The sequence below is a fragment of the Grammomys surdaster genome, unplaced genomic scaffold (genome assembly GCF_004785775.1).
Source record: "Grammomys surdaster isolate TR1022 unplaced genomic scaffold, NIH_TR_1.0 126187, whole genome shotgun sequence".
NCBI lineage: Eukaryota > Metazoa > Chordata > Mammalia > Rodentia > Muridae > Grammomys > Grammomys surdaster.
Window position 1 is genome coordinate 8,292,553 of NW_021620993.1, and position 16,543 is coordinate 8,309,095.

General features: G+C 38.9%; 1 protein-coding gene and 1 pseudogene across 1 annotated transcript in view; both read right to left on the minus strand.

The window, feature by feature from the left end:
• Hormad2 (HORMA domain containing 2) overlaps nucleotides 1-16,543 on the minus strand; it is a 92,675-nt gene that overhangs the window by 3,427 nt on the left and 72,705 nt on the right. The gene's annotated exons all lie outside the window — the stretch shown is intronic.
• Nucleotides 13,376-14,508, minus strand: LOC114613045 (annotated as a pseudogene).

Sequence of the window (16,543 nt, forward strand, 5' to 3'; positions counted from 1 at the left end):
CAGGTATGACTCACATGCTCGCCCACTCTGGCAGACTGGGTGAGAGCTTACTGGACCCCTTGAGTAAGGTCACATCTGGATGCAACCATGTGCTTTGATCTCATACCCAGTCCCTTTCTTATTCTAGTCCTTTGCATGCAGTACTCTGCCTAAAATACTCTTCTCTCTTATGTCTTCACTTGTAGATTCTGACTCTGGTGAAAAATTATTTCCCCAAAGAAATTTTGCCAATCCCTGTGATATTATTATAGACAACTATTTAGTTTCTACAGTTTCTAGCTCCTAATTCCTGCCTCAGGGCATGTCACAGAAGTTCAAATCTTCTGTTTTTCCTCTGACCTACTTTTTCTGATAGTAGATGCTAGATAAAAAATGGCAGATATTACCCTTATTTTAGAAAATGACCTGTCTCATAAGATCAAGAAGACTGAACAGGGAGACCGGCTATAACAGCCTCCATCATCTAGTCTGTTAGCATTACAATCCCCAAAGGACAAATGCCAGAGAGAGCATGGGAGCTCCATGCCCCTTCTCCTATACATCAGTCTATGCACCTTCTAACATCCGTTATAAACACAGTGTGCACCCTTAAATTCTAGGAGCCATTCAAATGAATTAGTTGAATTTGAGGGGGTTGTGGGAATACTAAATTGTGCCAATAGGTGAGAAGCATAGGAGAAAGATACAATCTGTAGCTAGCAATTGGCATCTAAACTGTTTGTGCCTGGGGGGCACAGATGGCACACTGGGGACAACTTTAAGTAGACAGTGTCAATTGAGTTGGAGGATATCAAATTGATGTCTCCCGTTGTAGAAATGATTGCTTGCTTTTGGTGAAGAGAACTCCTCATATTTTTCAATGCCATAAAAGTCTTCTTGTTGGAGCTAAAATATGGCTTAGTGGGTGAAGTGCCTGCTGCTCAAGCACAGGGACTTCAGGCTGCCCAGCACTTGTGTAAAAGCTGGATACAGTGGTAATATCTACGATCCCAGTTCTGGGTGAGGGTCCAGGACAGTAGATCCCTGGAGTTCACTGGTCTGCTCATCTGGCTGAATTAGTGAGTTCCCTGTTCTAGAGACTCTGCCTCAAAAAACAAAGTAGAGAGAGTACTTGAGGAAGATAGCAGACACTGACTTTCAGTATGCTTGTATACACATACATATTCATGTATACTGGCATACAAATGAGCACACATACATATAATGTACACACACAGAGGGAGAAAAAGTCTTTTAAGTTAATTGAGTTGTGAGATCAAAAGAAAAACGGTCTGCTTTATTTATACAAACACAATCTCAATTACATTAAGTTCCCCAATCATACAATCTGTAGAATCTAGAAGATTGGGAACAGGCAGTTTTAGTCACATTTGTATCAGCAACATCTAGGAAGTGCCTTGCATGTATTAAAGGGTTAAGAATGAATGAATGACTCTTCAAACAGCACTATGTTTGCAATGTAGAAATGCAGTAGAGGCATGGAGTGGGTGCAAGATGGTGGTTCTACACATACTTGTACTCTGGTGATAACTTGAGTGTCAGTGAAGATGTACACAAGTCAAACATGAGAGAAATATTTAGAAGTTAGAGTCAGAAGATTGGCACACTGGATATGACAGTGAAAGAGATTAGGCATGTCAGTAGTAACTCCTGGTTTTTAGTTTGGCTAATAGGTAAATGAAGGAGCTATTCTCTTAGCTAAAGAACAATGTGGATTTTGAACCTGGTGAGTGTAGACAAGAGTACCTGCAAAACTTCCGCAGGGACTGTATTGAACAGCAGATGTCTGAGTATCAGGACAGAACTTAGGGTTGGAGATGTAATCTGAGAATCAGCTGCCTGAATAATTAAGGCCCTGGGTGTGGAAGCGTTTGCCTATTGGGAGAGCAGAGCGTGAGAAGGAAAAGGGGCCAGGACACAGCCTTAAGGAATTCCAATACTCAGAGATTAGCTGGAAGAGGATCCAACAAACAAGGCTGAGGAAGAAAAGTGACAGGTAAAATACTAGCAGACTATTATGTCAAGAAATTCAGGGGAAGCAGTGCTAAGAACAGGGAAGGGGGGAGTCAAAAGGCAGTGGTCAGTAACATCCAGTATGGCTGACAGGTCACGGAGGACGGGCATCGGTGTATGTCCTTTTCAATCACTGAATCATGGGGGTAGAAGTCAACTGAAAAGTGAATAACCACAGGAAAAAAAACTGAAAAAAGAACACAAAACTGTATGAAAGTCAAAGGCCTGGGGAATACAGAGAACTTAGACAAGAGATAATTGATTTCCATCTTAAAGAGTGAGCAGCAGTTTTCCAGACAAAAGGTGGTGGTAAACACAGAGAGGAGGAGGTCACCTGAGGCAGAGTTCAGCAGATTTAAAGTTGCTGAGTTGTGAGAAGACAAAGAAAGAAAGAGAAAAAAAACCAACAAGGAAGGTATATGGGACAATGGGAAATGTCCCTCTATTAGGGCAGCTCACAGGGCTAGGTTTTATATATCCTCCAATTATTACTCAATATGATGTTAGTATAAATTAACTTATCAAATGATCTCCAGGTGTCAGCCAGCTGGAAGCCAGGTCTCTCAGGTTTTGGAAAGAAAACAGACATATTTCCATATAGCAAGAGTGAGCAGTTCAGGCCACAGTAATTATCTTGCATCAAGAGGCTGGCCTGTGTGGGGAACCAAGGGATGGGCTGCCCTAGGCATCCAGGAAATACACTGAGTACTTTACATGCCTTGGTGAGAGTGCAATGAATTTGAATGTTGTTTACTTCAAATTTATTTTTCAGGTCCTATTTGCCCATATGCCTCTTCTATAAAATGTGATTTCTCTGGTGTCAATTCATAATGAAGCCTTAACTCTAGATTCTCTGGACTTGTCATTTCCCAAGTCACAAAATTCTATGTTCCAGAGAGTCTGTGTCCCTATAAAGAAGTGTAACACTGACATTAGCTTGATTCTTTTCCCATTTATCTTTTCTGGCATCATAAAAGGATTAGCAGCAATTTAAAATAAATGATACTAACATAAATGTAGGCTGTGTTAACACTGTAATGAATGAACAGTACAAGGCAAATGCTTACAGAGGATGCTTATCTCCAACTTCAGAGGAGTTTTGGAAATTGCTTATGTGTTACTGGGTCTTATAAAAGACTCAGTAATTTCTTTATTTTCTATTATAAGCAGGGTTCTGAACATGACTTTTTATTTAGGAGACGAATGTGTATTCTTTATAGAGTTATAACTAGATTAATTCCATTTAACCCAAGAAGCTATTATATAAATCATCTTACCATGTTCCCTAAGATAAAAGTCTCACAATGAAGTCAGGTGTGGTGCTGTATGTCTTTAATTCTAGCACTCCTGAGGCTAAGGGAGGCAGATATCTGTGAGCTCAAAGCCAGGGCTTACCTAACTAGTTCCAGGCCAGTCAGGTTTTCATAGTGGGACTCTGCCTAAATAAATAAAGCTTTATAAAGACTGAAGTTGATAAATGCTTTTTGAGCACCCTTTCTGTTGCAGACATTGAGGTAAGCACTATAGATCAGAAACTGATGAAAATGTGCTCTATGTCCTTAAAGAAAGCCTGGGAGGGAGAACAGTCAGAGAATAGATGGCAGTCATGGCGAAGCTCAGTAAGAGTTTCAACAAGATTTGAACCAGTTTTCTTCAGGAGACATGGCAAGGCTTCAAAGACATAGAGCTTGAACTAAGAATTACAGGCAGAAAGATGTCATCAGGCAAATGGCATAAGAAAAGGGTTGCAGAGAAGACACTGCAGACAGAAGGAGCAGGGTAGAAGGCAGCATACCCCTGGGGATTCTGAGAATGTTTTCAATGAGACTAACAGGAAGGGGTGCGAGCAACGGGCTGAGAACATCATCTCTCAAATGTGGACTTTGCCCTAAAACAGTGTGTGACCAAAGGCTTGTTGAATACACAAGTCTGGGGCAGCAGTGTGAAGGGTGACAGGTTAGGCTGAGCTGAGATACAACGATACTGCTTTAAAGGAGGAATGGCTGAGCAGAAGCAAGAGGAGCAGCAAGTCCGGGAGAGCAATGAGAGAGAGAGGCTAGAAGGCTGAGAGAATGACAGCCTCCACTCAAGCCTACTTGACCTCCCTGTTCACTGGGATCATCAGCACAAGGGTGAGAAGCAAAGAACACAAAAGGACAAAATTACCTGCACTGGTAATGCTGCAAACCAAGATGAGAGTCAAAAGAGACTCAGGGTGTGGGGGCCGGACACAAGGTGACTAGAAGGGGTGCCATGAGAGTGCTAAGGCTGTAAGCGGAGCACGTGGCAGAGGAAATGGCACTAGGAACAGACACTGAAGGAAGTATTCTGGATAAAGGAGGGGATATTGCTTTTCTGACATTTGGAAGCAAAGAGATAAAGTGAGTTTACAGACCTCCTCCTCCTCTTCCTCCTCTTCCTCTTCTTCCTCCTCCTCATTCTCTTCTCCTTTTCTTCCTCTTCTTCTTCCTTCTTCCTCCTCCTCTTCTTCCTCCCCCTCTTCTTCCTCCTCCTCTTCTTCCTCCCCCTCATCTTCCTCCTCCTCTTCCTCCTCCTCTTCTTTCTCTTCCTCCTCCTCCTCTTCCTCCTTTCCTTCCTCTTCCTTCTTCTTCCTCTTCCTCCTCCTCCTCCTTTTCTTCCTCCTCTTCCTCATGTAGTCTTGACTAGAACTTGCTATTAGGCCAGCCTCTAACTCACAGAGCTATGCCTGCCTCTGCCTGCCTTGATTATACTTCTTGATTGGTAATGGAGGTATATTAAGACAAATATGCTATTGTACAAAATATTCTTAGGTGAAAATGCATTTAAAACACCTAAGTTAATGAACATCTCAGCTTAGCTGCACAGTACACTACAGAGTATCAGCTGACTGCATGAGAGCTGCAGCTCATAGTCCTGTCGAGCACCACAAGAGAATACAGGGAAAGGAGCCAATAAAAGGAATGTAAAAATAATGGTCAGGTTACTTATAACTCAGATAGTTTAAAGATACATCACTTTCAGACTACGTCCATCTCCCTGGAACTCAGTCTCTTGATGAAGTCCCAGGGTCCCCCTAGTTCTTCCCTTCTGCCCCTTTTCAGTCTTTCTTCTATCCCATCTTCATTTCTTTGTGACTCCCTGTGAACCCACAGAACTGCTTTGCCTAACAGAGATCCACAGCTGCCATACTTGGCTGGGACTCATGGACCCCTAGAGTTGTTACACTTGTCTGGGACCCAGTTTGGGTCTACAGCAACCAAAGAAAGGAATCCACCCATCAAAGGCCACCCACCCATTGAAGGCAAGACCAGATAGCTACACCAAGAAACACCTCTAACATCATAACACCAGATGCCAATGTCCCAGCACAAAAACACAAACACGAACAACCAGGACAATATGCCTCCTCCAGAAGATAGCAGCCATATTATAACAGGCCCTGATAAAAGCAATTTAGCTCAAGCACAAAACAAAGACTTTAGAATAGCAATTATGAGTATGTTCAAGGACCTTAACAATATTATAAATAAACGACTTAATAAAGATCATGAAAAGGAAATGATGAAAACAATATAATACATGAAAGTAGAATTCAATAAGGAAATAGAATTACTGAAGGTCAAACTGAAATAAAAGTCAAAATGAAAAGCTTAGGAAGCCAAGCAAATTTTTTAGGTAATCCTCACCAACAGATTAAAAGACATGGAAGAGAAAACTTCAGGTCTTGAAGAGAAGTGAAAAGAAATGGGTATTTCAGTTAAAGAAAATATTAAATGTAAAAAAAATCCAGGCAGAAAACATCTAGGAAATATGAGACACTATGAAAAGACTAAACCTGTGGGTTAATAGAGGAAAAAGAAACCCAGGTCAAAATCTATCTATCTATCTATCTATCTATCTATCTATCTATCTATCTATCTATCTGCATATATACATATATACATATATTTCAAATAAAAGCATAGAATAAAAATTCTCCAATATAAAGAGATACTCATCAAAGTAGACAGCTATAGAGAACACCAAATAATATCAGATATGAAATTATCCACAACACATAATAATCAAAACACTAAATGTACAGAACAAAGAAATGATTTTAAAAGGAAAATAGGCCAAATCACATATAAAGGCAGGCCCACTAGAGTAGTATTTGACTTTTCAATGGAGACTCTGAACACCAAAAGGGCCTAGACAGATGTTTTATGAGTTCTGAAAGACCACATGTGATAGCCCAGACTACCCAGCTAAACTTCCCATCACAATTGATGGAGAAAGAAAAAAAATTCATGATAAAAACAAATTTCAACAATTTATGTCCACAAATTAAATTCTACAGAAACCACTAGAAAGAACAATTCTGTCCAAAGAAAAAGAGACACCTAAGAGGGAACAAATGATAAGCAATAACAGAACAGTTAATCTTTCCTCAAAAAGAGGGGAATGTGAATAAACTCACCTAAACAAAATAATAGAAATTAATAAACATTGATCAATAATAACTTTCAATAACAATAGTCTTAATTTCCTAAAAAAAAAAAGACATAGAAAACAGTATTCAACTTTTTGTTCTACCCAAGAAATATACCTCACCATCAAACAAAGATATTATCTTAAGATAAAAGGATGGAAAAAGATATTATAAGCAAAAAGAGACAAGAAACAAGTAGGCATAGATATTTTAATATCTGGAAAATTAGACTTCAGACCAAAACTAATCAGAAGAGATAGGGAAGGATACTACATATACATTAAAGGAAAAATCCACCAAGAGTATAATTCTAAACATTTATGCACCAAACACAAAGATGTCCAATTTCATAAAAGAAACTACTAAAAATATATATTGACCCTCACACAGTGATGGTGGGTGATTTTAATACCTGACTCTCCCCAGTAGACAGGTCATCCAGAAAAAAACTAAACATAGAAATGATAGAGTTAAGTAATGTCTAAATCAAATGTACCTAGCAGACATCTATGGAACACTTCACCCAAATATGCCTCTCAGCAGCCAATGGAACTTTCTCCAAGATTGATCACATTATGAGGACACAAACCAAGTCTCAACAGATACAGAAAAATTGAAATGAACACTTTACCTCTTATCTGATTACCATGGGTATCAACAAGAACAGAAAGATCAGAGTATACAAACTCAAGAGAGGCTAATTCACTACTGAGTGAATATTAGATTAAGAATGAATCAAGCAGGAAATTTAAACTTTTTAGAACTGAATGCAAATAAAAACATACCCAAACCTATAGGACACAATGAAGACAGTTCTAAGAGACAATTTCATAGCACTAAGTGCCTACATTAAGACCAACCAACCAACCAGCCCCAAACCCTGAAGAGATCACATATTAATAACCTAAGTCCTATCAAAAACCAGGAAGATATAATATTCAAAAAGAAGAGATGGAAAGAAATAATAAAACTCAGGACTGAAATCAATGAAATGGAAACAAAAATTACAAATAATTAACAAAGAGTTGGTTCTTGGAGAAAATCAGCAAGATTGAAAAAACCTTTAGCCAATATAACTAATCAATATTACAATCAATATAACTAAAAAATGTAAAGGCATATATTATGACACCAAGGAAATTCTGAGAATCATAAGGATATACTACTTTAAAAAGCTGCATTTCACCAACTTGAAAACCTAAAGTAATGGATGGATTTCTTGATATATATAAGAAAATTAAATCAAAATAAAATAAGCAATTTAAGTATACCCATAAACCCTAGTGAGACAGAAGATATAATCAACCCTAAAGTTCCCAGGACCAGATGGATTCAGTGAATACTACCAGATCTTCAAAGAAGAACTAATGCCAATCCTCCTCAAATTACTTTGTAAAATAAAAACTGAAGGAAGACTTAAAAACATTTTTATAAAGCCACTATTACCTTCATACTAAAACCATGAAAAGACCCTACCAAAAGTAAAATTATTTATCAATATCCCTTATAACATAGATGCAAAAATTTTTCAATAATATGGTTGCAAACTGAATTCACAAACATATCAAAAAGATCATCCACCATGATCAAGTATGCTTCATCCCAGAGATGCAGGAAGGTTCAACATGAAGTAACCTGATAAATATAACGCACTGTATTAGTGGTTCTCGACCTTCCTAATACTGCAACCCTTTAGTACAGTTCCTCATATATTGGTGACCCCAACCATAAAGTTACTTTGTTGCTTCTTCATAACTGTAATTTTTTAATACACTGTAATATAAATATCAGATATGCAGGATATCTGATATGCAACCCACAGGTTGAGAACCACTGTACTACATAAAAAGACTAGAAGACAAAAATCACAGGGTCATCTCATTAGATGCAGAAAAGGCTTTCGACGAAATCCAATACCCTTCCTAATAAAAGTCCTGAGGAGACTTGGGGTACAAGGGGCATACCTCAACATAATAAAGGCAATCTACAGCAAGTCCATAGACAACATCACCCTAAATAGAAACTCAAAGCATTCTTGATTAAAATCAGCAACAAGATAAGGATGTTCACACTTTTCATAACTATTCAATATAGTACTTGAAGTCTTAGCTAGAGCAGTAAGACAACTGAAGGGGATCCAAACAGGAAAGAAAAGTAAAAGTATTCTTACTTACAGATGATGTGATTTTATACATAAAAGGCCCTCAAAGATTCCACCAGGAAACTTCTACCACTGATAAACATTTTCAGCAAAAGTAACAGGATATAAAATTAATACAGAAAAACAATAGCCTTCAGATATACAAATAACTAATGGACTGAGAAAGAAATCGTGGAAACAGTAGCTTCCACAACAGCCTCAAAAAACATCTTGAGATAACTCTAACAAAGCAAGTGAAAGATGTGTGCAATAAAAAAACTTTAAAATATTGAAGGAGACATCAGAAGACAGATCTCCCATGCTCATGGAACAGTGGGATTAATACTGTGAAAATGGTCATCCTACCAAAATCAGTCAACAGATTCAACACAATCCCCATAAAAATCTCAATATAATTCTTCACAGAAATTAAAAAAAAAAACCATCAACTTCATATGGAAACACAAAAACCCAGGATAGCCAAAACAATTCTAAATAATAAAAGGCCTGCTAGGGGGATCACCATCCCAGATTTCAAGTTGTACTACAGAGCCATGGTAATAAAATATCACAGAAAAACAGACACAGTGATCACTGGAATAGATCTGAAGACCCAGACATAATTCTACAACCTATGGACATGTGATTCTACAACCTATGGACATAATTCTACAACCTATGGACATATGATTTTTGACAAAAAGCCCAAAACACACAATGAAGAAAAGACAGCACCTTTTAAACAAATGGTGCTGGTCAAACTGGAGCTGCACATAAAATAATGAAAATAGACCTAATATCTAACATCCCCAACCAAACTCCAAATGGATCAGACGTCAAATTAAGATCAGAAATTCTGAATAGAAGAAGGTGGGGAATAGGCTTGAATTCATTGGCAGAGGAAGGACTTTCTGAACAGAACACAAATAGCACATGAAACAAAAATGCTTCTGTCCAGCAAAGGATACCACCATTCAAAGCATCAGCCTTCAGAATGGGAAAAAAACTTCACCAATTATACTTTTGACAGAGGGTTAGTATCTCTAGAACGTACAAAGAACAACTCCCTGCAAATAAACCAACCAAACAAAAAACCAACACCACCAACAAAAAACAAATAACCCAACTGAAAATGGAGTATAGATCTATATAGAGTTCTCAGCAGATGAAACACAAACGGCTAAAAACATTTTTAAAAAATGTTCAACATCATTAGAAAATCAGGAAAATGAAAATTAAAACTAATTTGAAGTTTTATCTTTCCCCAATCAGTATGACCAAGATTAATGAAACAAATGACAGCATATGCTGGTGAGGATATGGAAGGGAACACTTATTCATTGCTGGTGGGAGTGCAAATTGATACATTCACTATGGAAATCAGTGTGGAGACGTATCACAGTGCTGAAATAAGCTGGGTGGTAGTGAGTGCCTTTAATCCTAGTGTTTAGGAGGCAGAGGCAGATGGATCTTGAAGTCTGAGGCTAGTCTGGTCTACAGAGTGAGTTCCAGGGCAGCCAGGGCTACAGAAAGAAGCCCTGTCTTGAAAAAACAACAACAAAGCTGAAATTAATATACCACAATGCAAAGATATAACATTTTTGAGTATATTTCCAAAGGACTTTTCATCTTACTACAGTGATACTTGCTCATTCATGCTTATTGTTGCTCCATTCATAATAGCTAGAAATTGGAAACAGCCTACTGTATATCCATTTACTGATGAAAGGGTAATGAAAATATAGCATATCTACACAATGGATATTGTTCAAGTGGTAAGAAAAATGAAATTTGCATATAAGTGAATGGGATTTGAATCAATCATCCTGAGTAAAGTAACCCAGACTCCCCAAAACAAATTATTTAATATTTTCTGTTTTTGTGTGTGTTCGCTTTTAAGCTTTAGGTATATGAGTTTTCAGTTAGAACAGTCATGGTGTTTAGGTACATAGGAAGGGATCAGGGGAGAGGAAGGAACCTTTCAAGTAAAAGAAGACAGAATACAGTGTTCTTTGGAAATAAAGGGGGAAACTAGGATTAAATGGGGAAGGAATGGAAGGCAAGATAAAGAAGGGACTATGAGGAGAGGTAAACGCAGTCACCACACAGATGGGAGAGACAATGCCCCAACTAGACATCTTACAGAACACATCATTATTCAGCATTTGCATATCATCTTTTGTGAACTGTTCTTGAGACAATTTATTGATTGAGTTCTTGATTATGTTTTTTTAAAAATCTGGGAATTGGATACGATGTGTTTTGATAATTTTTATATTCCTTTCCATTTCTCTCAGACCAATTCTCCTGTCTATACAAATCTGTGTCTTCTTTTAAAAAACAAAACATGAAGTCCAATGTGTGATACCATATATACTCTCTGGTGTGTGGCCATCCACTGGAGTGTGGTCAATCTACCAGGAGTAACACCCTTAAAGAAAACTGACTCTCCCTCTCCTAGAAGCTATCTATTGTCACTAACTTAGAGGTAAGACTCATGTTCACATTCCTCAATGTTGGGATTTTGTCTAGCTTGAGCTTGTTCAGAATTTGTACATGTTGTCACAATGGCTGTGGGTTTCCATGTGCAAATGTTCTGTCATATCCAGGAAACATCCTTATAGTCACCCATAGCTCCTGACTCTTACAATCTGTCTTAGTCACTATTCTATTGCTGTGAAGAGATACCATAACCAAGGCAACTCCTATAAAGAAAGGATTTAATTGAAGGCTGGCTTACAGTCCCAGAGGCTTAGTCCATTGTCATCATGGCAGAGAGAATGGCAGCACACAGCAGACATGGTATTGGAGAAGTAGCTGAGAGTTCTGTATTCTGATCTGAAGGCATCAGGGAGAGAGACTGAGCCTGACACGGGGTTTTGAAACCTCAAAGCCCACCCCTAGTGACACACTTCCTCCAACAAGGCCACATTTCCTAATCCTAATTCTACCAAAGTTCCCACTCCCTGGTGACTAAGTACTCAAATATATGAGCCTATGGGGGCCGTTCTTTATTTAAACCTCCACACAATCTGTACACTCCTTCTTTTTGCAATGACCCCAGAGCCCTGGGAGGAGGAGATGTGATATAATGTCTTATTCAGGGCCGAACATTCTCTGTTTCTTGACTAGTAGTCAGTGAGTTTCTTTTGTCATCTACTGAAGGGGAAGTTTCTATGATGAGGGCTGAGATATTCACAAATCTAAGGGAATAAGAATAAGTTATTGGCAGTAGTTTAATGTTGTATCTGTTTAGCAGAATAGTGGTAGGTTTTCCTTTAGGGCCTGTGACCTGTCTAGCCACAAGATGTTGGCTTCCATAATGGTGCCAGGTATAGATTTCATCTTGTGGAATCAGCCTTAAATCCAAGAAGAAAGTGATGACTTCCATGACACTCATGCCATTTATTGTACCAGTGGGCATATCTTGCTGGAACAGCTAAGTAAGTTCATGATCACTTCTCTCCTCCATAGCATATATGGAACCTTCCAGTACTGTAAAAGCTAGTCAGTACAGATGAAGATCTTAGGTCAGTACCAGCTCAATTTCTCTGTGATCTATGAGTCAAGTACATGGTGTCTTCAGCAATAGGACCTTACCATCAAGTTCTGGAAGGTTACCAAGAGCACTAGCAGTAACCTGTAATGTAAAGTTTGGGAATCTATGAGCCCTCACTGGCCAACAACTACAAAAGATGAATACTCTTAACAACTCTAAAGAAGAAAATTTACCTACCTCTGGCACTGGGCTTTTTGTCAATCTGTGGTATCTAGTAGGGGCATTATTGTCCTGTTACAGAGTAACACTATTTTAACTTTTTCTATTGTGTATGTATATATTTTAGGAAGCATCTACAGTAGTAGGCTTTATTACCCATATTCCTTCCTCTACTCTGCCTTCCCATCCCCCACTGTCCTTAACCTTCCATGGTCCATCTTTCCCCTTTAGACCACTGCAGTCTATCTCCCCTCCCCTAGAAGCTACACTCCATCCCCTTCCCTTAGAGGCCTCTCATATCTCTTTACTAGTATCCAGACCTCAGTGAGTATTCCAAATGAAACACACATATTTAAAGATTCAAAGCTAACATTCACAACTTTGAGATGTCATATGACATTTGTCTTTCTGAGTCTGGATTACCTTAGTCAGAATGGTGATTTTTTTTTTTTTAGTTCTATTACTTGTGAATTTTATCATTTCATTTTTAACAGACAAAAATATAATAGTCCACTGTATAAAACCCCAGCACCAAGAGGGAGAGTGCCCATAAAGCCCCACCCTTAACCAAGAAGCTATTTGCAACTGATACCTGCTCGGAAAGGGAAAATTAATCCTCTGTACTGGCAGCACCACACCCTGCCAGATTCCATGGTTTTTGTGTGTGCTTTTTTTTTTTGTCTTATTGGTTTTTGTTTGTTTGGATTTTTTTTGAGAAAATAAAGATAAAAGAATGAGAACATGAAACTGGATGGACCATCTCGAAGGAGTTGGGGAAGGGAAAATAATATGATAAAATATATTGTATAAATTTGTTAAGTATAAATTTTAAAAATTCAATCGTATAGATGTAATGCATTTTATCCATTCATCAGCTTTAATTCTTTTTATGTGTGGATGGCTATATTTTAGGAAGCATCCACAGAATTAGGCGTCCTTATGATTTGTTTCAAAAATCTTTTTTTTATTTTAAAATATTTATTAAAAAAATAAACCTCTTCTGTTTGACAAGTCCAACTGGAACCAGTGGTACACTACTAGTCCGGTTCCCTGTGACTCCTCCCGTACTGTCCTATCCACTCAGTCTCTTCAGTTTAGCTTCGTATCTTCTCTGACTCCAGGATAGCAGAGCAATGCTGGATGTGCTCAAGTCATACCCAGCATGTGACAACTCTCTGATGTGAGTTTTTAAAGTGTTTATGCTGAAGTCTAACACACTCGAATTTTCAATTATTTGTGACATACTGATTTTTTCTTCTATAAGGCAGTCTATTTTATCATTAAAGTTTTTCTCTGACAGGAAGATCATATTCAGATAGCTTAGGACAAACCTCTGTATCTCCTCCTCGGTGTGTCCAAGAGAAAGCAGACTCTTTTTAATGTTTGTGTATTTTTTTTTAGTACAATCATTGGAAAGATCTAAGATTCTAGCCACATATCAGAAGCAGCAGGTCCTCTTTAAGTTGAAAGCTGACTGTAAAATTTCAATGTTAGTTTTCACACGTTTGGTACTCTGAATTAAAATGGAAGGATTTTTGGAAATTATCTTTCTGACAAAATCTGTGGCATCATTGTGACCTAAGGATCTACTGGTCTCCTGCAAAATTTTAACCATTTGTTTATTTAAATTCAGACTGATGGAGAAGGTTCTGGGAACATTGGTCAGCAGTCAGCAGAGGCATTTATGAGTCAATACAACAGAGCAGAGGAACTTTATATTATTTTCTAAGTTTAGGTTGTTATTAGACCGAAAAAAGGATTCAAGAGAACGCTCCAAACTATTCACAATTTCAAGGTCTGATGCCATAATATTTCTCCACAGTTCCCATCATTTGAAAGACTTTCAGGAGTGCATGTTATAGTTCATGGATATCTTGATATGATGCTACCAATCTCTTTGTCACTGTCTCTTTTGAATAGAAGGAATATCTTCAGCTCCTGCTCATTCGTAACAGCCCTGTTAAACACTCCAGGCTGTCGTCCTTGCCCTGTCAATATCAACTCTCATGGTGAGCAAGTTGTTCAGTAGGTCCTCATTCTCCAAAGACTCCTTGTCTACACTGTTGCATTCCACATTAAACAGCCTGAATGGAGTCAACTTGAGGAAAACTGCTGAATATTGGAGCATCCATTCTGTTAAACCAAGAAGATCCTTCTTATACACCAGATGTTTCTTGATGCCATAATCACTGGATAGTCCAAATTTTTCCAAATGCAAAGCTCGTGGTAGACACCTTTCACTTCCGCCTCTAGATGCCCAGGAGGGCTGTTTCAAAAATCTTTAGTGTTAGTTACCTTTCCCCATATTCCCTGCTGTTTCCATTTCCTGGCTATTTTAAGTAGAGCAGCAATGAACATGGACGAGGTAGTGTCTCTATAGTAGAGTCCTTGGGGGTGGGCCCAAGAGCAGTATAGCTGAATCATAGAGTAGATATATTTCTAGCTTTCTGAGGAACTTCCATACTGATTTCCATAGTGGCTGTACCAGTCTACACTCCTACCAGAGTGAATAGTGTTCCCTTTCCCTTAGACCCTATTTCTTGTGTTGGCTAGTTTTGTTTTGTCTTGTTTTCTCCTACTTGACACAAATGAGAGCCCACTGTGAAAAGGGAACCCCAACTGCAAAACTATCTCCTTCAGACTGACCTGTGTGCATGTCTGTGGGGCATCTTCTTAAATACTAATTGAAGTAGGAATGCCCAACCTTCTGTGATCAGTAACATTTCAAGGAAGGTGAGCTTTAGTTGTAAAAGAAAATTAGCTGTGGGCTCAGGGTTAAGAGCATTGGCCACGCTGGGCAATGGTGGCGCACACCTTTAATCCCAGCACTTGGGAGTCAGAGGCAGACAGATTTCTGAGTTTGAAGACAGCCTGGTCAACAGAGTGAGTTCCAGGACAGCCTGGGCTATTCAGAGAAACCCTGTCCTGAAACAACAACAACAACAACAACAACAACAACAACAACAAAAACAAAGCACTGGCCACTATTCCGGAGGAAGTGGGTTTGATCCACAGCATCCACATGCTCAGACCATCTGTAAGTCCAGTTTTAGAGGAATCTGATGCCCTCTTTTGACCCCCTGGGTACTGCACACACACGACACACAAACATTATGCAGGCAAAACACTCATACATACACATATATACAAAGGAAGCAGTAACCATGTACGTCAGAAGAAGGAAGCTAGTAAGCAGCATTCCTCCATGGTCTCTGATTCGGTTCCTACCTCCAGCTCTGGCTACAGCTTCAGTCAATAACGGATTGTAACCTGTAAGTTGAAATCAACCCTTTCCTCCTCAAACTACTTTTGGTTATGGTGTTTACCAAAGCATCAGAAAGAAAACAAGAACATTCATCTTCGTTGATGTGGAGACTAAAGCTCAGTCTAGTTAATAAGTAGAATCCAGGTCTTCTGTTCTCAGATTCATTGGTCATTATAATTTGCTTCTTCAACCCAAAAGAAGGAAACAAAGGTGGAATTTTTAGAAGTCACCAGAACTCCTTGTAGATCCTGGGCTTCTACTCAGGATTGGCCTTCTCTTGAGCAGTCTACTGTGACCTAAACACAGCTAAGATGGAACTATTGCGCTTATTTTGAACCCATTTTTTCCTCATGACTCTTAATTTTCTACTCATCATCATTTCCCTGTCATCAGAAGTGGCCTACACAGCATTCTGGTAATGAGTAAACGGAATGGCATAGACAGAGAACCTAAAACAGTATCTCACAGTCAAGTCATTCAGTGACTGACAGCTGCACTCACTCTCACTGCCTCAAGACTCTCCAGCCATACTGCATCCCCATGACAGGCTAAAAGTTGGGTCCCAAGAGATGCCTATGTCCTAACCCCTGAAACATGTGAATATTCTTTTACATGAGAAAGTGGAGGAAGGAGATACTTGCTGATGTGATTAACAATCTTGAGACAGGGAGATTACTCGTAATTACCCAGGTGGGCTTAAATGATCCTGTGTACTTAAAAGAAAAAGGCTCGGGAGGCTATGAAAGTGGAAGCCAGCGGTGAGCACACAGGCAGACTGGAGCCTCCTATGGAGCTATGCTTCTTTTGGGAAGCACTCTGCTTCTTTTGGGAAGCACTCTGCTTCTTTTGGGAAGCACTCTGCTTCTTTTGGGAAGCACTCTGCAGATGCCTCTAAGTACAACATACATGCAAGGACTTTCGAGGGACACAGTGGTAGCAGAGACAGACACTATA